Source organism: Lepidochelys kempii, chromosome 5 (genome assembly GCF_965140285.1).
Source record: "Lepidochelys kempii isolate rLepKem1 chromosome 5, rLepKem1.hap1, whole genome shotgun sequence".
Taxonomy (NCBI): Eukaryota; Metazoa; Chordata; order Testudines; family Cheloniidae; genus Lepidochelys; species Lepidochelys kempii.
In genome coordinates, this window is record NC_136384.1 from 75,649,636 (window position 1) to 75,676,826 (window position 27,191).

The following is a 27,191-nucleotide window of genomic DNA, read 5'->3' on the forward strand; positions in this document are numbered from 1 at the left end:
CTGTGGACGGGAAATCTGGTAAGGTGAAAATTTTCCCTGCAGCCCAGATTCCCCATCACTGGAGGAAAGCTGTGCAGACCTTGCTGGAGAGAAGCAGGTGTGATTGCAAGATAGGTGACACCAGGAGGTCCCTTGAGTGCGTGAATTGCGGTGCCGCAGTGCCTCTGTGAGGGGAGGGCTGAGCGAGAGGAATTTGTTGTGAGGAGGGATTCCTCTGCACCTGTGTCCCAAGTGTTCTGTCACTTCCGGCTAGTTCAAAGGCTGACGGTGCCGGGAGAGTGAGAGGAGCCTGTGGGGGGTCAGGCAGGCTGGTATGCATCAGCACCACTTTCACTGCGGTGCCGAATGGTGCCGTGTGAGAGGCAGGCAACTGAAAGCCTGAAGCCTCAGCACCGGAGGTTAGTGTGACCGCAACGGTCACAGGCGGGTTTCGCGTGGCGTCGGAGGAGCCCGGTGCATCAAAGGTACTTAGCCAGGGGAGCGCAGGGAGAGAAGCAATACCTGGAGAAGGCTTGTCCCTGAGAATACCGTTTGTGGGTGAGAGAGACTGATTTTTTTTTAAGTTTTCTTTTGTCTCTTTGAAGCAGGGGGGCTGCGGCGTACAGCAGAGTCCGAGAGATTTTTGCAGCAGGAGCAGTTTTAGCTGTAGCTCCCTGTCTTTGCATGCCCTAGATTTTGACTTGCTGCAGTGGGCACATTTTGGGGGGATGTGGGACTCCCCCAAACATTTAATACATTTAGAATACATCTGAAAGAGGGATGGCATCATTACAGTTAGAGCAGCACTTAGAACCTGGAGAGCCAGGCATGTCGGAAGCAGCTGTGCTGACAGGAACAAAAATGTTTTATTTTTGTTTGTTTGTTTTTTAAAAGAGAAGAGAAGGGAAAAGGGTACCTAACTATTGCTGGTAAGCTAAACTAAGAGGGAAAACAAGTTGAACAAGGGAGAGAAGAAATTATCTAACGAGTCTGTTGAGCTCCTTCTCAGGCCAGGACGGTAGAGAAGGAACTGAGGAGACTGGTCACACACACATACTATTAAGGTACACCCAGAGCTGGGGGGCAGGCTCTGCGCATGCATGACCAGTATGAGTACTGCTGTAAAAATCTCTGAGCGAAGGCACAGGGACGCACCAACACGTGGAGTGGAGCACCCACAAGGACATCTCTCGAAGAATACATGGCAATATTATCACTGTTGCACAGGGAGATGATGGTGGTCAGTAATTAGTGACTGAGTAAACAGAACAGAGAAATGCCCAAGCAGCCAAGGGTCCATAGAATGAGGGAAAAATTGTGAGGCTGCCTTCCTTATCAATGCAGGTGTTATAGCTGAAGCTTAATGCTGACTGTTCCTGATCACTTTCCTCTCATGTAAGTGCTTCTGGATTGATTCTTTGAGGACCTGCTCCATGATTTTTCCGGGAACTGAGGTGAGGCTGACTGGCCTGTAGTTCCCAGGATCCTCCTTCTTCCCTTTTTTAAAGATTGGCACTACATTAGCCTTTTTCCAGTCATCTGGGACTTCCTCCGTTCGCCACGAGTTTTCAAAGATAATGGCCAATGGCTCTGCAATCACAGCCGCCAATTCCTTTAGCACTCTCAGATGCAACTCGTCCGGCCCCATGGACTTGTGCACGTCCAGCTTTTCTAAATAGTCCCGAACCACTTCTTTCTTCACAGAGGGCTGGCCACCTCCTCCCCATGCTATGATGCCCAGGGCAGCAGTCTGGGAGCTGACCTTGTTAGTGAAGACAGAGGCAAAAAAAGCATTGAGTACATTAGCTTTTTCCACATCCTCTCTCTAGGTTTCCTCCCTCATTCGCCCACACTTTCCTTGGCTTTCTTCTTGTTGCCAACATACCTGAAGAAACCCTTCTTGTTATTCTTGACATCTCTTGCTAGCTGCAGCTCCAGGTGCGATTTGGCCCTCCTGATTTCATTCCTACATGCCCGAACAATATTTTTATACTCTTCCCTGGTCATATGTCCAACCTTCCACTTCTTGTAAGCTTCTTTTTTATGTTTAAGATCCGCTAGGATTTCACCATTAAGCCAAGCTGGTCGCCTGCCATATTTACTATTCTTTTGACTCATCGGGATGGTTTGTCCCTGTAACCTTAACAGGGATTCCTTGAAATACAGCCAGCTCTCCTGGACTCCTTTCCCCTTCATGTTAGTCCCCCAGGGGATCCTACCCATCCGTTCCCTGAGGGAGTCGAAGTCTGCTTTCCTGAAGTCCAGGGTTCGTATCCTGCTGCTTACCTTTCTTCCCTCTGTCAGGATCCTGAGCTCAACCAACTCATGGTCACTGCCTCCCAGATTCCCATCCACTTTTGCTTCCCCCACTAATTCTTCCCGGTTTGTGAGCAGCAGGTCAAGAAAAGCTCCCCCCAGTTGGCTCCTCTAGCACTTGCACCAGGAAATTGTCCCCTACGCTTTCCAAAAACTTCCTGGATTGTCTATGCACTGCTGTATTGCTCTCCCAGCAGATATCAGGAAGATTAAAGTCACCCATGAGAACCAGGGCGTGCGATCTAGTAGCTTCTGTGAGTTGCTGGAAGAAAGCCTCATCCACCTCATCCCCTTGGTCCGGTGGTCCATAGCAGACTCCCACCACTACATCACTCTTGTTGCTCACACTTCTAAACTTAATCCAGAGACACTCAGGTTTTTCTGCAATTTCGTACCGGAGCTCTGAGCAGTCATTCTGCTCCCTTACATACAGTGCTACTCCCCCACCTTTTCTGCCCTGCCTGTCCTTCCTGAACAGCTTATATCCATCCATGACAGTACTCCAGACATGTGAGTTATCCCACCAAGTCTCTGTTATTCCAATCACGTCATCATTCCTTGACATCACCAGGACCTCCAGTTCTCCCTGCTTGTTTCCAAGGCTCTGTGCATTCGTATATAAGCACTTGAGATAACCTGCTGATCGCCCCTCATTCTCAGTATGAGGCAAGAGCCCTCCCCTCACAGACGTTCCTGCCTGTGCTTCCTCCCGGTATCCCGCTTTCCCACTTACCTCAGGTCTCCTTCCCCCGGTGAACCTAGTTTAAAGCCCTCCTCACTAGGTTAGCCAGCCTGCTCGCAAAGATGCTCTTCCCTCTCTTCATAAGATGGAGCCCGTCTCTGCCCAGCACTCCTCCTTCATGGAACACCATCCCATGGTCAAAGAATCCAAAGCCTTCTCTCCGACACCACCTGCGTAGCCATTCGTTGACTTCCATGATTCGACAGTCCCTACCCAGGCCTTTTCCTTCCACGGGGAGGATGGACGAGAACACCACTTGCGCCTCAAACTCCTTTATCCTTCTTCCCAGAGCCACGTAGTCCGCAGTGATCCGCTCAAGGTCATTCTTGGCAGTATCATTGGTGCCCACGTGGAGAAGCAGGAAGGGGTAGCGATCTGAGGGCTTGATGAGTCTTGGCAGTCTCTCCGTCACATCGCGAATCTTAGCCCCTGGCAAGCAGCAGACTTCTCGGTTTTCCCGGTCAGGGCGGCAGATAGAGGACTCAGTCCCCCGGAGGAGAGAGTCCCCGACCACCACCACCCGCCTCCTCCTCTTGGGAGTGGTGGTTGTGGAACCCCCAATCTCAGGACAGTGCATCTCATGCCTTCCAGCCAGCGGAGTCTCCTTCTGCTTTCTCCCCCCAGACATATCATCTGGTCCACTCTCCGCAATGGTACCTGTGGAGAGAACATGAAAGCGGTTAGTTACCTGTGTCTGAGTTGCTGGAACCCGGACATTCCCCCTTCTTCTTCTGGAGGTCACATGTTGCCAAGCTTCTTCACTGGCCTCTTGGCTCCGCTGTGCAACCTGCTCTAAATCTTTAGAGCTTTGTGCCTGTCGAAGCATATCCTGACTTTTGTCCAGAAAAACCTCAAATTCTCGTATGCAACGCAGGGTCGTTATCTGTTGCTCCAGACCTTCAATCTTCTCTTCCAATATGGAGACCAGCTTGCACTTTGTACAGACAAAGTCACTTCTGTCCTGTGGAAGAAAGACAAACATGGCACATCCAGTGCAGGTCACAACAGCTGAACTTCCCCCTTCGATATCACCTTCCTACTATGAGCTTCCTCAGAGAAGTTGGCAAGATGTAAGCCTCATTGGGCTCACTCCAGTTGTTGGATCATATTACAGAAGTTCTGTATTAAAATCACAAATGAGTTTGATTCCCCATGGTTTAAATTACTAATTAAGAGGTCTCTTGGTTTTTGGTACTGTTTCTCTCCCTCTATGTGTGAAACTTGCAAGCTGCTAATTGCGTTAGTACATTCTAAGGCAAGTCTGTTCTCAAAGCAATTCACACAGAGAGAGACTCAAAGCAATACTCTGTAACAACAGAAACAGCATCCAGAGACTCCCCGCCCTTTTGTTGTATTAACAATTGTGATTAAAATAGAGATAGAGGATGTATGTGGATGGATGCTTGGTGTGGATAATAACTGAATGATCAGGGAGGTGCCTGCCTAAGAATCCAGTGTCCATCGGCTGAAGAAGGCGTCAAGAGGAAATAACCAGAGGACCCCCGGAGAGCAGACTGGAATCCACCCAACAGCCTCAAGAATGGGAGAACCAAAGAACAAGATAACAGCTAGCAGCATGGAGCCGTCAGGAATGTGCTATCTGCTGATTGATTCAGCAACAGCATGATGAAGCAATTCCCATAGACTGGCATAGGAAGAAATTCCTATAAAAATGGACTCTAGAAAGTGAGAACTTTTGGGTCTGATTCTGCAAACCAACTTCCAGGAGCATCAGATGAGTATCTGACAAGGCTTTGCTCCCTCCTCATGTCCAGGCCACCTGGCCAGTGGCTTGGCATAAGCAACTCTAAGGCTGGTAACTATGATAACAACCTTGCAGAACCTCTCTCTTTCTCTCTCTCTCTCTGTGTAAATATGAGATTGAATGGAATGTTATAGCTATAACTAACTGCTTACTATGATTATTTCTGTATTCACAATAAATGTGGTATTTTGCCTTTTTCCCTTTAATAAGATCCTGCTGGTTTTTATTTTATTGGTATAACATTGTAAGTCACATTAATTTGTTGTAACCTCATTCCAGATATTGAATGACCAGCTGTGCAGTCATTGGTGTGGATCTGCAGGCACAGTGTTGTTTTTTGAATGCATAGGAGTGCGTCCAAGTTGTCTGAGGGTTCACAACTGGGGTTCGGCAGTGAAGCAATACTGAGTTGGCATGGAAAGAGGAGCATGTTATGGGATCAGCTGATACCACTGCTGAATGCTATGGGGACCTGTCATAAATATAAAGGGAAGGGTAAACCCCTTTGAAATCCCTCCTGGCCAGGGGAAAGCTCCTCTCACCTGTAAAGGGTTAAGAAGCTAAAGGTAACCTCGCTGGCACCTGACCAAAATGACCAATGAGGAGACAAGATACTTTCAAAAGCTGGGAGGAGGGAGAGAAACAAAGGGTCTGTGTCTGTCTGTAGTCGTCTTGGCCAGGGACAGAACAGGAATGGAGTCTTAGAACTTTTAGTAAGTAATCTAGCTAGGTATGTGTTAGATTATGATTTCTTTAAATGGCTGAGAAAAGAATTGTGCTGAATAGAATAACTATTTCTGTCTGTGTATCTTTTTTGTAACTTAAGGTTTTGCCTAGAGGGGTTCTCTATGTTTTTGAATCTAATTACCCTGTAAGATATCTACCATCCTGATTTTACAGGGGGGATTTCTTTATTTCTATTTACTTCTATTTTTTATTAAAAGTCTTCTTGTAAGAAAACTGAATGCTTTTTCATTGTTCTCAGATCCAAGGGTTTGGGTCTGTGGTTACCTATGCAAATTGGTGAGGCTTTTTATCCAACATTTCCCAGGAAAAGGGGGGTGCAAGTGTTGGGAGGATTGTTCATTGTTCTTAAGATCCAAGGGTCTGGATCTGTAGTCACCTAAGCAAATTGGTGAGGCTTTTTACCAAACCTTGTCCAGGAAGTGGGGTGCAAGGTTTTGGGAAGTATTTTGGGGGGAAGGACGCGTCCAAACAGCTCTTCCCCAGTAACCAGTATTAGTTTGGTGGTGGTAGCGGCCAGTCCAAGGATAACGGGTGTAATATTTTGTACCTTGGGGAAGTTTTGACCTAAGCTGGTAAAGATAAGCTTAGGAGGTTTTTCATGCAGGTCCCCACATCTGTACCCTAGAGTTCAGAGTGGGGGAGGAACCTTGACAGGACCCATCAGCATCCACCAGATATAACTGCAGTACACCTTGGGGAAAAATGATTTAGGAACGTGTAAAGGGGTGGAAATAATTTCAGAACAAGGAGGGACTTGAGGCTGACCCTTGAACTTTTTCCACGAGTTAAAATTGTACTGTCAGAGATATTTCACTGCAGGGTCTGATGGGGAGCCATGAGGCCCCCCAGGGTGGACAAGGCAAGGAGATATGTGAACATGGAGGTGGCCAAATTTCTTGGGACCATAGGAAGGGCAGTAATTTCACATCTTGGCATAGTATATGGGGCACCAGAGTTATTTCAGGAGGATAGGGTTCATGTCTCAGACTTGTTTTTGGCTGATATAAGAGAGGGCATTGGAAGATGTCCGGGAACCCAGCTGGGTTTGGGGAGGAGGCAGCCAAGCTAATGGCTGGTGCCTCCTTGTGGCAGATGTCCAGTACAGGTACTCCAGAGGAAAGGTATACAGTGACCGGATAAATGGCTTGGAAAAGGACTTAAAAAGAAGGAGTTAGTTAAAGGAGATGATTGGGGCTCCTATGATTGGTACAGTAGGGCATCAACCCCCCTTTCTTATAGCCCACCTTAACCCTCCTAAAAAGGGGAGGGAGGATGGTAAGCTCCCAGCTGGGGATCTGGGTGGAAAAAATGGGAGGGACTGGTGGGAGCCCCCAGGGAAGTTACTGAATGAACATGGGGTTTACCTGCACTGCATACTTTTATCTTCTGAGTAGTCCCTGACAACTAATAATAAAGTTGCAACCTGATTACAGACAAACTGTTGGAAATTACCGTTGCCTATCTGTGTTTTGTGTATCTGGCAGGACACAAAAATCCCTCCACTTTCTACAAGCACTGTGCATGCAGCTTACCCCTGCATTTACCAAGCAGAAACACTTCATCCTCCTTGGCTAATGGGACTAGGTTCTTGGAAAATTCTAGCCTGTTTCCTTATACCTATAATTCTCTGAACTGGTGACCCTTGAATTTACCATGGCTCTCTTTTCCAAGTTCTTTGCTTTGGCACAATGTAGATTCTCACTGCACTGATCACTTTGGGCATCAACAGAGCATAAACATTCACAAATGCAGTATATGTACAGGGGTCAAATAATTTTAACAACTAATCCTCCTAGGAGGACCAAGGTTTGCTATTTGGTCTTCTATACAGTCTGCCATTCTGTCAAGTTCTTTCTTTCACACCAGATTGCCTTCCCCAAGACTCTTTCCTCCCCACCCTTGAACCCAATCTCTCTGCAAGGCCCTCACTGTCCACAAGCTTTACTCTCTGTCTCCCCTTGGCTGCTGCTAAACAGCTCCGTCCAGTGTGGCTGGCTGGCTTCCATAAGAGAGTTGTCCTTAGTAGTCGACCCTGTTTCTACTCCCCTTCCTCTCCTACCAGCTGTTATAAATATGTGCCACTCCAACTGCAGATGTTGATTAGATCAGACAGCGTCACCTGTTTTATTCAGACAACTGGTCTGTTCTTACTTAGGAAACTATTCAGCATGCAGACTAGTTATCTGAAGCAAGGCAATGTATACACAGATGCACAATTTTATAGAGAAAATTACACACATGCACTCCTAGCATGGACTAGCAATTGTGGGTGCTTCCACTTTTGGTTCCAGCTTTCCATGGGACCTGATTTTCAGAAAGTGATAAGCACCCACCCTCTGAAAACCACTCTTAAAATATTTCAAGTTGGGGACTACATATCATTAGGCATTTTTGAAATCATAGGCCTACATACATAATACATACATACATACATACATACACACACACACACAGTACAGCAATTTGCAAACTGGTTTGGAATCATTCCTGATTAAATGTTTCATATAAATACATTAGTAATGTACAACACTTCCCAGTGTTACACCTCCCTAAATCTCTTACATATTCGTGAAGTTTAGGGTGGTATGATAATTTTCTTGTAAGCTGTAAATCAATTTTCATTTAAAACTCCCCCCAGTTTAAGTCACCAGCCTTGGATTGAATCTTGAGGGTTTGGCAAATTTTAATTAACCCTCCTCCCCCCCACCCCACCCCGCATACTGCAGCCATTCACATAGCACTGAGATGAGGCATTGTTGGATGGAAGAAAGCTGTTAAGGCTTTCCTTTTGATTGAACATAAAGAATCTATTGAAACTGAGAATCCTTTTTCATTTTTAGGGCTGACCTTGCTTTCATTTTCTACTGCTCTTTGCCTGCACTCCACTGAGGTATGTCACTGAAGCAGGGGAAAAGCCTTTCAGCAGTTTTATGAAAATGAAATCCAAGAAACATGCATGTTATTTATATGCAGATCAGTGGCAGATTTAGAGTTAGTGGGGCCCTGTGCTCAGCTTCATCCCCGCTCCCCCGCATGGGGGGAGCATTCTCTCTTATCTTCCCCCCATTCCCCGTTTTTCCATTTTTTTTCTGCATTCACCTCCTGGGGCTCAGGGCTGGGGGTGCAGGGTCTGGGAGGAAGTTAGAGTGCGGGAGTGGGCTGGGGGTGGAGGGTCTGAATGGGAGTTATGGTGTGGGAGGGGGTTCAGGGTGGGGCGCAGGGTCGGGAGTGGGTGGGGGGTGGAGGGGCTGGCCAGGAGTTAGGGTGCGGGAGGGGGCTCAGGGTTGGGGCAGCGGGTTGGGGTGCAGAGCACTTACCTAGGGCAGCCCCCGTTTGGTGTGCAGGGAGTTCAGGTGGCTCTATGAGTCCCTGTGCTTGCCCCGCAGACACCGCCCCCCCGCAGCTCCCATTGGCTGCCATTCTCGGAGCCTCCTCCCCTCCCGCCAGGCAGGGCCGGAATGCAAGGGCTTTAGGGGCTGCAGCCCAGGGCTCAGGGCTAAGTGGACTCTGGAGACCTGGGCTTCAGCCCCTAAAGCCCCACCCCCTTTTTGAATCTGGCCTGCGAGCACAGGCTGGAGGACTCAGGAGGAGCAGGGGCAGCCACACAGCCAGAGAGAAGCAGCGCTTCTCTCCGGCCAGCTGGGCGGCTGACCTGTGATCCTCCTGAGTCCTCCAGCCTGTGTTCACAGCGCTCCCGTCACCTGCACCTCTCGCCTGCTCCCCTGAGGCTGCAGGTGAGCCACCCTCCCTGCTCCCCACAGCTTCTACCTCTGCAGCCCTCCTCCCATGGAGCAGCTCCCCCCTCCACAGGGGGTGTGCCGGTGTTGAGCTGCCCGAGTGCCCAGCCCTGGGGCCCCTGGTTGTTGGGAGGCACTGTGCCAGGGCACTGTGTGTTTCATGGTAAATCCGCCCCTGATGCAGATCATTGCTAGCATGCAAAATTCACAAGATTTTTTCCCCCTTCCAACTACACACGGTGCACAAAAATAAGAGAATAAAGCCTGGTATGGCTGATCTCACACCAGTCTACTTACTCCACAGCAAACTGCTGAAGGCTCAGTTTCTCTAAACTCTCTTATAATGTACAAATTCTACCTGGGAGTGCAATATTTTATCGCAACCTTCCAAGAAGATGTATTGTCATCATTCTGACGTCAGCCGGAGCTAAAGATTCCCTGGCCTGGTTAACCTTAAAATCAGTTTCTCATTCCATTAGCTTCTTGTGTTTCATCTACACTACCCTACTAGGCAGTAGTGGTGCTTTGTCATATAACAATGGAAATATTAGCATTAGACCCTGACATTACCCATAAATAGTATTGTTCTCCTCCAGAAATCACTGTAAGGGATATATAGGTGGCATGAATTAAGGAAAATACAGTGTAACAGAGTTGCAGGATTCAATATATACACAGCTTATTTTACTGGCTCATCATCCAGATCTTTAGGTAAGACCGTTCAGAATTTATGTCCTATGACCTTGAAGACTTCATAGCTATACAACATCAGTCAAAGCAAGATCAAAGTTCTAAGACTGGAGGCAATAACTTTCTTGTCTCAGCTTGACTGGCTTCAGAAATGAAGTTGCTTTGCAAGAGCCGAAGTACTGCACTTGAAAATTCACCATGCTGTTTCTTCTAGTTAGTCATCAGGATGCACAGAATTCATTTTAGTAATTTCCAGCATTCAGTATGAGTTAAAGCCATTGGTATCTCAAGATCTTTGTTACACAGTGAGGCTGAAGGGAAGTGGTGGTGGGTAATTGTCAATAGAAAAGGATTTCATTGGCTTCTAATTGTCAAAGTAAACTCCGCTGGTTGTTCATTAATTCCACACACCATCTTTTTATACATTAAAGACTGGAAGAATAAACAAAGAAAAGTAGAGTTCTCTATGCTAAGTGCTTAAAAATCAGATCAGTAACAATTTTCTCCCTGCATTTTTGTATTTTTTCCTCTTATTAGACTATGCAAAGTACACACAAATATTTCTATCCTCCTTAATGACCTAGAATAGGGGGTAAATGGTGTGTTAATTACATTCACTGATACTATACCTGTAGGTGTTGTAAACGCTAGGGAGGACAGAGAAATGATAGAAGGGGATTGAAAGTGGTTAGAAATATTGGCAGGAAAAGCAAAAATTAGATTCATACTTGAGAACAGCAGGCTAGACTGGATTGGAAATAATCTGAAATACAATATTCAATGACAAGTATTAAAACTTGATGGTGAAAACTGGCCCACAAATTTATGGGTGCCAGGTTTGTATAATTTTGGTGGTGCCCAGAACGGGTCCAGGCAGAGCCGTCCCGTCCATAGGACGTACTAGAGCAACCACCCTGGGCCCCATGCTTTGGGGGGCCCTGTGCTTCAAGGGGACGCGGGGTCCAGGGTGGCCTGGAAGTTTAGCAGGCGGCCTGGCATCGGCAGCAGCAAGCGACCCATCCCCAGACCGTCCCTCTTCTGTCCCCTCCCCCATTCCACCCTTTCCCCCAGTGATACCTCTTTCCGGCTTCGGCTCCCTCCCCGAGGGACACCAGGAGCCGACGGGTTGGGGCAGGCTGGGGCCAGGTCACTCGCTAACCTCCTGGACACCACATCCCCCTGAAGTGCGGGGCCCCCCAAACTGCAGTAAGCCCAAACATTGGTGGAGCCAGGCCCACGTTCCTAAGTATTGGTGGAGCATGGGCACCATGGGCCCATATAACTTGTCGCCTATGAACAAACTAGGATATGGTATGGCAGCAAAGCGAGAAAGTGTGTTTTGGAGCCTGCATGAGAAGAAGGATCACATGATGGAGCAGAGAGGCCATAGTCATTCACTATTTGGTATTAAAGTGACAGTACCTACACTCCTGGGTACTTGTCTGGGCATCTTTGAGAAAATTTCAGACAAATTGGAGAGAGATGAGAGAAAGGCAACAGCAGCAATAAAGGGCTAGAGGAACTGATTTATGAAGAACACTTGGAAGAACTATATATGTATAAAAAACTTAGCCAAATGTAAATTCAGGGCAAGTAAGATAACTGGGTACAAATACTGGAAGGACAGAAACACCAAGGAAAGAGAAGAATTGTTTGTTGTAGTCCATGAGGTCACTCTAGGAGTCATGTTATGAAATTAAGCCCAGGAAATTTAAACTGAATATTAGGACAAGTATTCAGTGGTCAAATCTATTAGACTCTGGGAAGATTCTCAAGTGAAGCTGTGAAAACTTCAATCACTTCAGTCATTTCAAAGTGGACAAAGTAGTAACTTCACTGTTAGAAACAATCCTCCAGTGACAGAGATTAATCAACACCAGTAGATTCTTCTATCAGTAATTTCTATGATCCTATGAACTTTTTGACAGAGTACGTATATCTAATTTCACTTCCAAAACAACAGCTAGCTCTGGCCACAACTGAGTTCTCAAAATGCAGGATGCTTGGTTTGCTCATGTTCATGTTGACGCCTGGAATACTCTTCCACCTTATGGTAGCAGCATCAAAGCACTGGGAAACAACAAATTGTGTACAGAGTGTTCTTTTATATGCTGTCAAGGTTCCTCCCCCACTCTGAACTCTAGGGTACAGATGTGGGGACCTGCATGAAAAACCTCCTAAGCTTATCTTTACCAGCTTAGGTCAAAACTTCCCCAAGGTACAAAATATTCCACCCTTTGTCCTTGGATTGGCCGCTACCACCACCAAACTAATACTGGTTACTGGGGAAGAGCTGTTTGGACACGTCTTTCCCCCCAAAATACTTCCCCAAACCTTGCACCCCACTTCCTGGACAAGGTTTGGTAAAAAGCCTCACCAATTTGCCTAGGTGACTACAGACCCAAACCCTTGGATCTGAGAACAATGAAAAAGCATTCAGTTTTCTTACAAGAAGACTTTTAATAAAAATAAAAGTAAATAGAAATAAAGAAATCCCCCCTGTAAAATCAGGATGGTAGATACCTTACAGGGTAATTAGATTCAAAACATAGAGAATCCCTCTAGGCAAAACCTTAAGTTACAAAAAAGATACACAGACAGAAATAGTTATTCTATTCAGCACAGTTCTTTTCTCAGCCATTTAAAGAAATCATAATCTAACACGTACCTAGCTAGATTACTTACTAAAAGTTCTAAGACTCCATTCCTGGTCTATCCCCGGCCAAGACAGAATATAGACAGACACACAGACCCTTTGTTTCTCTCCCTCCTCCCAGCTTTTGAAAGTATCTTGTCTCCTCATTGGTCATTTTGGTCAGGTGCCAGCTAGGTTACCTTTAGCTTCTTCACCCTTACAGGTGAGAGGAGCTTTCCCCTGGCCAGGAGGGATTTCAAAGGGGTTTACCCTTCCCTTTATATTTATGACATATGCTTTACAAGCAAAAATGTGGAAGGTTTTCTCCCAGTGTGAGCCTCCATACTGAGTGTAGGTTGCACTCATCAGAAAAATAAGATAAATCCTTTACTACACTGTATAAGTTCACAGAAAGCAAAACCAAAAAGTAAATCTGCTCTGAAGCTCTGACTAGCTTTGTGTGTGACACGAAAGACCAAACTGAATATCTGGCAAAGAAGACACACCAGCTAGCCTCTCTGTTTCTCTGTGACACAGGCTTTTGAGATAAGAATATGATCCAGACCATACGAACCAAAATAATTTTCAATGGCATTTTACTATGCTTAAAATAGAGACTGTGACAAAGACTGCAGCTTATCAGACAGATTTGTGGAATATAGCAGCCAGAGCTTGCCGCCTGACTCTGCACAGGATTAAAATGAGCAAGCCACAGAGGACATATCAAGTCCCCTCTGACCTTAATGCTGTTGATGTTTACGCATGAGCCTCCCCATTCAGCTAAAGATAAGGAATGACAGACAGTACAACAAATTAGTGAAGGTCAATAGAGCGGGAGGCAGCAGTTAATCAATTAACAAAGCAAACCCTCTGTTACAGTATCCAGTCCTGTGTTTTGTCAGTATAATCAACTGCCTGACTCATGTAGTCTAACAAACTTGACCTGTTTTTGCTTTGTCTAATTGACTGTTGCCTTGAATTTCATAAACTTCTGGTGTTCTAGAATTTAAGACTTAATATCATGCTACCAAAAGGCAGACATCTAATTAGCCCGTCTCCAGATAACTCAGTAAAGTGGAATTCCATCCAACCATGACAAAACCCCTGCTTTGAAGAAGGTGTTTACAAGCTATTTATTAACTCTATTGGGTGCTAGTAAAGTCACTGTGGTGAGAGGATTCTCCATGCGTGAACAGCAAGCACTAAATTACAAAGAACTGCAGAACACTTAAGACATTCTTGATTTGCTCTTTTTTTGCCAGAGAGATGAAGGAAACCATGACATTATTTTTGTCAAGTAGCAAAAATATTTTCCTTCCTTGATTCCGGCCCCACTGAGATTCTAAATAACCTGCCTCACACCTTCTGCCCTTAAAGACTTTACACATCTAGTGTGGTAACTGTGAGGGGGGCACTCACTTCTTGAGTACCTCCTATCAGATGGGGGTTGTACTGCAGTTCTTTTCTCACCCAAGTATCCCTTGCAGGTTGTTAGCTAAACCCGGTGGGTCTTCTGTGGCTTAGCCCTCCTGCAAAGTCATTACCCTGCTGGGGTAGTAAAGATTCCAATAAATTAACAATCCCATTGCCCTCAATAGGGTCTTCAAACCTTGGTTCATGCTCTCAAATAAATTCTGTCTCCTTCTTGGGATTTATGCCACTGTGGCTGGTAGGGGAACTACTCTGGGTTCCAACCCAGGGATCCTATAAACAGCAGCTACACCATTGCTTGATTTCAGTTCATTGCTGCTTCTTCCCTGGGCCTCTGCCCACCTGGCCCCTTTTAGCTTCAGTCTTACCTAGGGCCAAGGTTCTTAGATTCTTTCTCTCCCTTCACACCCATCTTAAGTAAATGTAGCCAGAAACAAGCTCTGGCATAGGTGCTGGAACTCAGGGTGCTGGCGGGGCTGCCACAACCCCTGGCTTGAAGTGGTTTCCATTATACACAGGGTTTAAATTTTGGTTTAATGGCTCTCAGCACCCCCACTATCAAAACTGTTTCAGCACCCCTGAGCTCTGGTTATCCCTCGTGCTCCTTTGGCCAGAGAGGAGCACCCTTCCTTATCCCTTGGGTAAGCTCTGAATGGCTGCTTACCTGAGGTCTCTCTAGGCAGGCCTGGAGAATCCACCTTCACTGCTCCTTTCTTGTCACTTCACTTGACGCAGGACGTAGTAGGACCGGGAGTCTCCTATAGGGAGCTGCAAAGGCCAGGTACACCCTGTAACAGTAAACAACTTATCACAGGATGGGGGAAGGGAGAGAGAGAAAAAAAAATCTAGTTTAGCTTAGGCCCCTTTAAAAGGTCAAGCATTTATTCATTTTTGAGACAGAAAAAAAGTATGATGGAGCTAACAATATTGGCTCAAACTTTCAGGAATAGCCTGTTGTAATCATTAAGATCCAGCAAGCCTACTCCAACTGTGAGCTCAGTTGTTGGAAGGCAGGTGAACGTTAATACAATGTTAAAGTAACCTGTACCAATAAATTCTGGTAGAGAAAGGTACAAAAAGACGACCAACTGAATTAATCCAAACAAAAAGATCTACTGATATTGCCCAAGGACTCTCTTGAGATCATGAATGGTAAACAAGGAGAATAGAACCGGCAATTAATGAACCAAAATTGGTGCATCAGAAATTAAGTCTAATTTGTGGACAAAATAATGAGAGGATGGGCTACTCCACTCATAACACACTTCTGGGGTCCCTAAAAAGAGACTGGGGGCAGGCAGGAGAATCAAAAGGATGCAGACAGATGAACCAAGAGGAGTGAGTTTCACCATCATAGCTGCCACCACCACCTTCTGGGACCCCAGGATGCACCATGGGACGCTATTGGACTTTCATCATCCTGATCCTGAAAGACTTCCTGACCAGATAGGCCAGGGAGTGAGGACTCAGATGATGTCATCAACTCCAGCTAAACCCCAAACACCACCTGGATATGAGATGAGTTGCTGCTGTCACCCTCTCCCTCGTGTTTTTTTCCTTCCTCACCTTATTTCTTCTCTCTCTCTCTCTCTCTTTTTTTTTGTCCTCTGCTTAATAAGAGTCTAGCTTAACTTGCCAAGGCTGTCTCTTTTGCAACACTGCTGTAAGCTTGTGACCAGAAAAGCAGCTAAAGCTATGTCTTCAACAGCCCTATGCTGATACAAGTTTTCCAGGACTCAGAATGGCTGATAAGACCATGTGGTGGGCCTGTGTTTCTCTAGCAGTGAGATTGCAAGTGAAAGTCAGCACCAAAGACAGAAGCAGTATTTCCTATCTTTGCTGGTTTTTTCACTTCCCTTTTACGTATGTTTGTCTCGTTTTGTCTTCTAGGAAATGGGATCTGACTTTAACAACAACAACAACATTTCCAGACCATCTCAACTAAACTTCTTCTCTTTTCCCTGGAAGGACAGTTATTACCATCTAAAAGATTGTCTGATGGGGTTGGAGTGTTCCTTATAAAAACTCTCTATAGTTCAAGGGAAAGGGAATAAGAAATATTGTAAAATGAAAGCTTTTACTCAATATTTTACATTTCAAATGCTTTAACTGTTTTTTCCTCCCCCCTCCCGTATCTTCAATAAAATGTTTAAAAGTTTATGAAGGGTGTGTTTGCCCTGGGAATAAGCAGGTTGAAGGCTCTCTGCTCAAAACCCTGGACCATGTTTAACTGTTTAGTGTTGTACAGTGACAGGGTCATGTGAACATATTCAACTCTCTGCACCCATTTATTCCAGCCCAACAGCCCCTAGTTTGGGTGCCTCCATTTTTTGGTACCCAAACTCTGATATCTAAGACCCGCTTTCAGAGCATCCACAACTTCATCTGTAGTCAATGAGAGCTACAGGCACTCAGCACCTTTGAAAGCCCTGACACTTACCTAGGTGTCTGGAGTATAAATGCATGTGCCTAACGTTGGCTATCTGTGTTCAGAAATGTTAGTCAATAGTCTCAGTTATTATAGTAAACCTGAGATTTTCAAAGGACCCTAAGAGAATTAGGCACACAAATCCAACTGAAAGTCAACATAAGATCCCTTGAATTTAGACCTCTTGAAAACCCCAGCACAAACCAATAGGCACTTATTATGCCATTGTTGTCCATATCTCTGGGAGTGAAACATTGCTAGATGCAAAATATCTACTGAATTGACTTGGATGCACTATTGCTATGTCTAACTCACAGTTCTGAAACGCACTCTGAGAAGTTGTGTCCATTCTGTAAATTATGTGCATTAACATTAGAAATGGAACAGTAACTGCAGAATTCAACTCATCCAAGTCTTCTTTCAGTATTCCAGGTCAACAATCATCCCAGAATAGAAAGTGATACAATAATATAAAAAGAAAATACTGAAGATGACTTTAGGAATACATTTGCTAGAATTTCTTCACATTTCACTCTTCTGCATAATGCCACATATATTCCTTACAATTAAACTGTGCAGTTTTTTGTTTGAACAAGGCAATTGATATTGATATTAAACACTAACTACTTCTCATTAAAAGTTAATATTAATTATATTACAATATATTCTATTACAAATAGGGTACCTCCAGCTGAAGACCATGTGATTACAATTCCATGAGAGAGAGTTAATCAGTAACTATAACAGCGAAGCATGAGTTATGTATTCTTGTCACCAGAAACTCCAGATGGAATTATAGCTTTAATTTATGCATACTTTGGTGGAAAGGGTATGCTAGTTACTTCATTATAATATACAGTTTAAAATAGCTCCTTTGCTAATCTGTCTAATCTCCCATTTTCCGCTGAGCATCTCTCTGCTGCAAGAGCCCCCTAACTATGTTTCTCTATAGCTCTTCTCTTCTGGGCGGGGGGAATAGCCAGCTTCTTTCCTATCTTCAGCTGCACTCCCATTGAGGATTTACCAATGAACTTGTGACTCCTCTAACTCCTACTGTTCTTCACTTTCCTGTGACTTTGTTCCAAACCCTATCTCAATCACTCCCTCCTCCCTTTGCACCTCCATGCCATAATGCCATTCCTTGATTGTAAGGTACCTATTAACGTCATGCAAGATTCATCATCCCTCTGAGGGGAAACTTCAAACTCATTTGTAATCACCTCCAACTCCCTTTTACCACTAGGCTGATTAGAAAAAAAAATTGGTTCAATTCTTAAGAACTAGTGCACTTTGTAAAAATGCGCATTGTGGCAGAGGAGGTTACTTACTTTAACTGGAGGTTCTTTGAGATGTGTGGTTCCGATTTGGATTCCAGACGTGGGTACACATGTGTGCCATGTGCCGGAGCTGGAACTGTTCATAGTAGTGTCAGTTGACCCCCATATGCATCATGCATCAGCCACGTGGTGTGCCTGAGGTTTTAAGAGGTTGGGTGGGTCAATGCCACTTCAGGTCCTTCTTACCAGCAAGCAGTGGAATCAACAAAAGAGGGGATGGAGGGGGAGTATTGGAATCCAAATAGGATGAGTGGGGAGAGATCGGACTGTAAAAGGTGGAGAAGGTAGTCCAGGCAGATGGGAATGGAGATGGAATCCAGAGAGTAGCAACAGCAGCACCCCCAGGCAGTGAAGCAGCACTAGCTTGGTAGCAGGGTCTAGTAGATGGTTTTCTGCTGTAAGCGAGGATAATGCGCATGGGGGCAGAGCACACCCTGTCTACATGCAAGCTCCACCCAAATACCAGGTCGTGAGGTGGAGCAGCCCCAGGCTGGGACACTGCAGGTGGCCGTGTGCCTGTGCGAGAAGATTCAGGAAGGTGGGAATGTGGATCGAGGGGCAAGCAGAGGTGGAGGAGATCGGTGAACGAATATTGGCAAGATCAAGAGGGGGCTATGAGAATAACTGTTGCACGAGCCCGCCGCACCTTCCACAGGACTTGCAGGAGCAGGGAATGGGCGGGAAGGCATAGCAGAGTTCGGTGGTCCAGGGAAGGAGACGGCCGTTGCCTTGTGAGCCTGTCCCTTGGGCTTTTCTGGAGCAGAAGAGGGAAAGTTTGTGGTTCAAGGCCCCAGCTTGACGTGCTCCACTGGTGAAAGACTGAGAGGAGAGTGGGGTCATGGAACTCTCATTCATGATTTCCGTAGAAGGCCCTGCTGAGCATGTCTGCCAGATAGTTGCTAGTTCCCAGGAGGTGCACACCATGGAGGGTGACTCTGTGCCTGTGACACCAGTTCCAGAGGAGGATGGCCTTCATGCAGAGGGAGGGGGACCGGGCACCCCTGCTTGTTGATATATACAACCACCGTCCTGTTATCAGACAGCAGTTGAATGTGGCGGGATATGATGAGCGGCAGGAATGCCTAACAGGCAAGGCGGGAAGCCTGCAAATCCAATATACCGATGTGCATCTCTGTCCAGACGCCATGGGTAGCAGAGGAGAAGCTAATTGAGATATGCAACAAAAGGAAGCTCGGCACCGAGGACTGGACCAAGATACAGCTAGTAGATTTGATATGTTCTAATGATCAGAAGAGGAATAATGGTCCAAGTTTGCAGGGAACTTCCAGTCCATTGGCAGAGGCCAGCAGGCGAGAAAAATCTTAGAACCAACTTCCTGAAGAGTAACAGGGAAGAGGCTGACAGAGGTAGCAACCATGTTCAGTCTAGACTGAATGCACCACTGCAACAGGAGTTGTGGTCAGATCTGCAGCTAGAGCAAGAAAGTTGCAGCTGGAGAGAGTCAGTGCATGTAGAAATCCACAGCAGCTTGCAGTCCTGGAGCAAGAGAGAGCAGACCAGAAGCATCAGTATGAGAGAGACACATCTCCATCCAAGAGAGATGATGGCTGGGAGCTGGAAGCCTGAGAATGGGTGACTTTTGATAGACCATAGAGGGGAAGCATAGGTGCAGTTGCTCTGAACTGTGACACTCCCCTACATGAGAGAGATATGTCTTGAGCATCCTTCAAGATTCGCAGTATAGTAAGTGCTGGTGGAAGTTAGGTTCTGTTAACATACCAATTACACACTATAGAGGTCCTAAATGGACTTGAGCTTTGATCAACACCTCTCTTGTGGTAGCTCCTTAAGTGAGGAGGAGATACAAAATCTGAAGGGGATGGACAGTGTTCCTGAATGGCCTACATAGCAACACTTGACTCTTCTGAATTCAGGAGGAGAGTATCCACATTCAAATGTGTGCTAATGGCAAGAGCAGGGGACCAGGAGCCAGGAGATCAGGGCTCTAACCAGATCACTGACTCACTCTTTGACCTTGGATGATTTGGTTGATCTCTCCATGCAATCTGTGAAATGGGAATGTTACTTTTTAAAATACTTGTAGATCTTTGGACGAAAAGCTCTGTGTAGTGCAAAGTATTATTCTATTTTAACTACTAAGCAGAACTGACTCTAGGCACCAGCAAAGCGAGCACATGCTTGGGGCAGCACAATTCCAGGGGGGGCCGCATCATTCCGGCCACCTTTCTTTCTTTCTTTTTTTTTTTTTGCTTGGGCAGTTACGCTCTCAGAGCTCGGGGCAGCAAAAAGTCTAGAGCCAGCCCTGCCACTAAGGCATATGTAGGGCTGGATTGTAGGTGTCTTATACGGACAGCAGGGGAGATATAGAAGGAGTTGGTTGGGGCAATAAATATAGGGATATTTATATAAAAACCAGGTTAGAAAAAATAAAAGCCAACACTGGTTTCTTAACTTCTGAAATACTGCTTTGTTCTATTTTTGCATTTCCTGACTTTTGTTTCTTTAAGTCAGATCCTGCATGTTACCCTAACATTGATTTTGTAATTAATTTCATGTAAAAATAAAAAATAAAAAGAGAACCCCTATCACTAACATTGTATATAAGATACTATCACCAAAACTGTAATTTAATTGCAGTGGGATTATTACATCTATTTTTCTGAGATCATGCCATACTATATGTTACAATCTCAAGGATCCTTGATCTACAGATCACTGACAAAGCACTGTCTCACTGCTGTATCATTTTTACAATCAGAGACTCTTGATCCAAGAAATATTGACAAAGACACATCACCTCTTTGACTGTATCAATGTGCTCTAAGTGTCCTTAACTGGGAAATTATTGACATCACAGAGCATCATTAAAATCATTTGTGTCAAATTGAGTTTGTGTAATTAAGAAATGTTATATTCTGTAACACATATGTTGTAGCAGGAAAGCAGACTACTGTAATTCCTATTGACTCAAATTGCTAAGCAAACTAAGATGCCTCAATCTTGACTGCTTCAATTTAAAAATAATAATTAAGAACACCCAAATGCTAGACTATAATATGGATGTCGAGTAAAATTATTAAATTAGATCAATTACATTTTGGATGTATAGGAATTTCTTTTTAAAAAAGCTGAAATTCTAAACTAATTTCAACCAAGTTATTTCAATTAATGTTTTACTAAAAAAAACCCCACACACTCCTGAACCCAGGATTTTTTCTACTTAAAGAACAAACTAATTGTGTGCATGCATGACCTGTTGATGAGAGTGTTTCTCTGCTTTAGTTACAATCCTAGGCTGTGCTGCATTTGCTTTAAGCTGCACTGCTGGCATAAACCCACCCTAAAGTTGGCATATAGCAGATCCTCTGATCACCCCTACAAGAACTCCTCTCTCTGCAGCCAAATTAGAAGGCTTGGCAAGTGAAAAAGAGGGAGTAGCTAATGCTTGCCTGCACCCCAGCTACCTCTGGAAGCTGTATCAATCTTTTGAGGCCATAGCAAATTAGAATATTCTGGCTCCATACCCCCCACTCCACTGCTCCCCCTGACTGGTGAATGGCTGCAAAGGGGTGCCCAGCCAACCTTTGCATGCTGCTATCACCTTTGCTACCCCTGTGTCAAGGCTGATTCCCCACTCTGGCACTTCGAGGGCTGAAGGTGGGGGCCCGCAAGCATTCTAAAAGTTAATACTGGCCACTCCAGGCTTGTCTTAAACTTCCAAGGTTACAGCTTCTCTCTGACTTGGATGGGTAGATACTGCCACCACGCAAATGCAAAACCCCTTGGAACCCAGGAAGGCGCACTCGGGAATTCTTTCCTGAGGGGTACCCTCAAGCCCTTTCATGGCCCCCCTCCCCCCCTCCCAGGGGAAGCTGAGAAAGGAAAACAAAGAAATCAGCTGTTGCCAACAGCTAACTAAAAACCATGTGCACAAACCTCTTAAGACACAAAAATCCAAATCCTGTTCTTAAAAAAGGTACATTAAAAAAAAGAAATCTGAAAACTCAGGCTATTGCTAGATTTTTTTAATTCCAAAAATTAAGCACCCAAAATAGTTTTCTGGGGGTTCAGCTTAAAGCTTACAAGCAACAAAAGCATCTGGGGTTAGCACAGAGGAATCCACAAGCCATAATAAAAACAAAATAAACCTAATCCTGCCTTTCTACACATTTTGTGATCTATTTACATATCTGAGTTTCCAAATAAGCAATTTCTAGGTATGATTCTGATTATTTTTATACCTGGCCTTTAGCTTCTCACAGCATAACTGCTGCCGTTCCCCTCTTCCCCAGAGAGCAACAACAGAAAAACAAAGAGGGAGTCTTGTTTCAATTTTTAAAAGTTCTAGCTGTCCCATTGACTCTTTTGGGTCAGGTGCCCACTCCCTTTCTTTTACCTATGCAGGGAGACTTTATTAACCCTTTACAGGTAAAACAAGCAGAGAACAGCCATCAAGAGGGACTTTATAGCTAACTGGCTGGCTGGGTGTCCATAAAAGGGAGCTAACCCCTCCTTCATTTATCACACCCTGCCAGTGCAAAGGCCATAGTGAGGAGGTGCTGTGGATCTGAATCTACGTGATCCTGGTACCCCACACTATCAATGCACAGGGGCTGTGTCCACTATCCACTTGTAGGGACAACTCTGTCAACCTTACTGAATGGGACTACTGGCATAACAAGATATCATTCAAGGAGAGGGTGGCAGAATTGGACCCTTGACCTATCTGTGCCTCCTGTTTACTCGTCTTTAAAATAGCTATATAAATGCACTTATGACTCTCAGGTGTGCTAGGAGGCATAAGTAATTTTTGTAAACTGCTTAGAAATCCTGGGATGAAAGGCACTATTATTATTAATCATTTATATTATTATAGCACCCAAAGGTCACAGACAGAACAGGCCTTATTTGGGCTGGCTAAGTGCAATGGAGTCTCTGTTTTCTGGGGCTAGAGCAAGTGCCTTTTTGACTATATTTAACATGTTTTATAAATCAGGAAAATAACACATTTTCCCTCTTACTGCGTTACTTTTGCATAAGCTTCCACAATCCATTTCAGCTTTTAAAAGATATTTGAGGTCTATGAATCTCTCACATTCCTAGTTGTTCACACTTAACAGTAGCGGCACCACAAAGCCCAGAAGAACATGTGGACAGAGTTGGAAATGGAGCGTTGATTTTTTTATTTTCATGCCATTCCAATCAGTAGAACAGTTTCACTTTACGAGGCAATTCTGTTTTCATGTCAAGAAGCATTTTGTGCCACTTCAGGCTAAGCAGTGCATCTCCTTTTGGTTCTATTCTAAAACAGACTATATATGACAGCTCCAATAATGGCTCACAAAATTACTGTTCAAGAACCTAAGCCTACTGTACCTCCGACTATCCTACAGGACCAAACTTATTAAAATTTAAACATGAGCATTAAGACTGTCATGCATTTTACATAGGATGTTTTGGTTCCAACATGATTTCCTCATTGGAGCCATTGGCCAGTCAGGCACTTGCTTCTGTCTCGCCTGAATTATTCATTAGACATTTTCATTTAGAAATCATCAACTTAACTGGAACAACCACTCTGCAGAAAAATATGTCAACATATTTTATTTCCTTCCCTGAATTAAATTCTGATGTTAATCAAGTGCACTAAGTAAAGAAAAAGAAAATTAATTTCTTCGTAAGAAACTATGGCTGAGGCATTTATTCATGGATGTCTGTTATCTGCCGCACATGAGGAGTAGCATCCTGAATTAAAGAGGGGAAAAAATTAGATTTTTCCATGGAGTGGCTGCTGTGTAAGTGACAAGGTTCCTAAAGAAAAGAATGAATAAACGGACGTAGAAAGATTTGGACTGCCATTTTAATATACTGCAGATAGAATACAACTACCTGCAGAAACCTTAATTCCAGTGACTGGTGATTATCACAAAAGCAAATACTGTACTTGTGACTCCAAATGAAATTTAAGAAATGAATACCAGGTGGTATGGCTGAATATACACAAAGCAGTCTACATTATTTTAGCAGTTTGAACTTTCATTGTGAAAGCCTGCGATATATGAACAGGTATAGTACAGGAACCGGTTTGTCTTTCTCCTATGGATGCTGCTGGCTAAAAATGTGACACAACATACTTAAAGTGTTACAGACAGCATGAAATCCTGGCTCTGTTGAAGTTACTCACATCAAATTCAGTAGGTCAAGATTTCACCCACAGTTTCAGAGGACAAAATCCACACTTATGCTAAGTGCCAGCACAAGGGCCTGTTTTAAGTTTCAGCAGGACTAAAATGATGACTGATTTTGTGCTGGTCCTCTGCATGGGGGTGAATTTCATTCAGAACACTCATTTTCTTTTTAACTTTATATACCAAAGACAATAGGATGTAAAGGTATGAGAAACACATTCACATCACAGCTTTAACAATGAAAATGCCAAGAACCCAAGCAGATGAAGAGCAACAGGCACAAATTATCTTGGCCTAGCCTCTCTGAGTTTCTGTAACTTGACTCAGTTCTCTTCTCAGGTCTTAGACCCAATGTGACATTTCCCAGGGCGCAATCTGAATGGCTGGGTCCTCTCAGCTCTCCAGCCTAAAATGCCTTTTACACTGTTTTGCAATGGACAGCACGCCCCCTGCCAGGCTCTGCTCACTCACAACCACCAGCATGCAAAGTCACTCCCAGCTAAAAAATTAATGCTATGCCCAGCCATCCACTAATTACATTGCCTGTCTGGGACTGTCAGTGTGCCTTTGTCTCTGAAAAATGGGTTTGTGGGCATTACCCAGAACTACAACATTTCAGTAATAATCATATAGCAAAATTTCGTAATTTTACATGCAGTGTTGCGACACACATTTCAACAGGATAATAATATTCAGCAGATTATGAGTTTTCAAATGATACCTGACCAGGCATATTTTATACAAAATATATCTTACAAAAGTGTGAATACAGGGTATCATATGTGGTACAGCGTATCACAACATCTATTCCCTATAGGTGTTTAAACTCATTCAGCGCCTACATTTTCAGGGTAAAAGTTCCCTAGACACCTATGTGTCTCCCTCTGAGCATGTGCACTGCTGACTCCTCTCAGGACCCAGGTGCCTATCTGCTACCTAAGCTCCACAGTGATACCCTCCTCAAGATAACCCATTCCTCAGTGGTTATACAACTCTCCTGCAAGGTGGGAGACCCAAATCGAAATCCTTTCTCTGGGCGGGTGTGGTGGGGAATTGAACTTGGGTCTCCCACATACTACGCAAGTGTGCTAAGCACCACCTCCTCCCACCCCAACAGCACAGGCACCTTAACTCAAAAGGCAGTTCCCAGCTGAGACTTGCAGACAGAGATAGGTGCCTCCCTGCAGCCTGGACTTCAGTGCCTATTTCCTGACAGGGCTTAGCATATACCCCGGTCATCAGCATCTCTAGAGTTCTGCATGGATACAAAATTTATATCTGCAGATATAAAATAGTATCCGTGGAGCTCCAAGGCTCTACTGGGAACTGCAGTGGCAGAAGCAGCAGCATGTTGGGCTGCCAATCCCAGAAGCCAGCGCCCAGCCCGGGCAGTTCCTCCGGCATGACTGTACCACTCCCAGCCCCGCCCACTGGGGTGGGCACCAGGCTCACCGGGAGCTGTCCCTGATCACGCTAGTGTTTGCAAGCGGCTCACATGCTCCCGCACAGGAGATGCGGATCGCTGCGTGGATGGGATCCCGTCTGGGAGTGTGTGAGTACGCACTAGCGTGACCAGGGACAGCTCCCAGTGAGCTGGCGCCCACCCCACTGGATGGGGCTGAGGGCGGTACATCCATGCTGGAGGAGCTGCTGGCATGGGGTGCTGGCTCCTGGGAGCAGTGGCCCAACATGGTACTGCTTTCACCTCTGCAGTTTCCAGTAGAGCTCTGCAACTTCCGCGGATACCGATTTATATCTGCATCTGTGGATATACATTTTGTATCTGCGCAGGGCTCTAAGCATCTTCCACTGGCTACCTTAGGCAGCTACCTGCCTAGCCTGTTAACTTTTGTGATTCACAGTGCAAGTTACCAGTCTCTCCCCTTTCACTGAATAGGAGTGTAGGTGTCTAAACTCAAGCTTTGTGAGTTTTACAGATACCAAAAAGTTAGTCATTGTGACATGCCTATATCCTTTCGAGCATTCAGCCCCAGTCCTCAGAGTACTTTCCTTCCTGGTCCTTTATGTGGTCCCAAATTAGAGTCTACTACTGATCATGTTGTTTTCTTCCCTGTAAATTAGTAGCCAAACTTTGCAATACAGGAGCATTCTTTAACTATTTAATCCATTCTTGAATTACATATCCTAATTCCAGTAAAATGCAGATATATGTGGACTAGAGCTGTGTCTATCAACTGGGCCACAGGAGAGATTTTGCCCTTTTAAAAAAAAAAACCAGTATATTTAAAAAACATTAACAATATAAAGCAAAGAAGGAAAAGAATCCAAGAAGCTTTCTGCATTATATAATGACAATTTTAATGCTAACTACCAGTTGTTGTCCCTTTAAAAATAGGTAAAGAAAATTACATTTGGAAACTGAATCCTTTGCACAGGAAAAGATCAGTATTACAAATTACAAATGTTCAGTTTTTAGCTCATCACTGACTATCACTGCCTTCCATTAGCAAATCCATTAATAATGTGTTCTAATTAAAAATTATGACAACGTTTCTGTACTGTGTAATTATACTCAAGTGAAAAACCAAAAGTCATAACCTGCTTTACCTACTGTGACAAAGCTCTGTCCTTGCCTCCGTGGGTCCTGCATTTCCTGGCGGATTTCGCTAGCCTCAGAGGCTCACTGTGACCCTCCACGTAACCCTTCTCTCTCTCGAGACAAGGGTCACAGTCTACTGAGCCATTTTCATCATAAGCCAGCAAGGGAGGTGAGGAGAAGCTATCCTTCCTTGCACAGTCTCTGTTGTCTCCCAGTCTCAGTGATTAATCAGGGGGCAAAGGGAGAGGGGGAGCCCAGGCCCACCCTCTACTCCGGGCTCCAGGCCAGGGACCCTAATAGTATCAGCTATGGTAGCTGACCTTTTAGAAACATGACATGTACAATTCCCTGGGCTACTTCCCACATAGCAGCCCTCACTTCCTCAAGCTCCACTTCACCCTTACCTCAGGGCCTCCTTTCTTGTGCCTGATATGGTGTGTACTACTCAGCCTCTCCAACAGCACAACTTCCTCCCACAGCTCCTGATATGCACACCCACCTAACTAACTGGGAGACTTTTAACTAGTTTCAGCCAGCCCCTGATTGGCTTCAGGTGTCCCAATCAACCTAGTATTCTCCCTGCCTTCTGGAAAGTTCTTAATTGGCCCCAGGTGTCTTAATTGACCTGGAGCAGCTGCCATGTCACTTATCCTG

At 44.9% G+C, this 27,191-nt stretch overlaps 1 long non-coding RNA gene across 1 annotated transcript in view; it reads right to left on the reverse strand.

Annotated features, from left to right (window-relative positions):
• The window catches only part of LOC140911542 (uncharacterized), a 111,150-nt gene extending 92,472 nt beyond the window's left edge, over positions 1–18,678 (reverse strand). The window contains exons 1-2 of the long non-coding RNA XR_012159040.2: positions 17,799–18,678; positions 14,707–14,846 (exon numbers count right to left, since the gene is read on the reverse strand). This is a non-coding gene — a long non-coding RNA (uncharacterized LOC140911542). The remainder of the gene's footprint in view (positions 1–14,706; positions 14,847–17,798) is intronic.
• Positions 18,679–27,191: the final 8,513 nt, after the last annotated feature.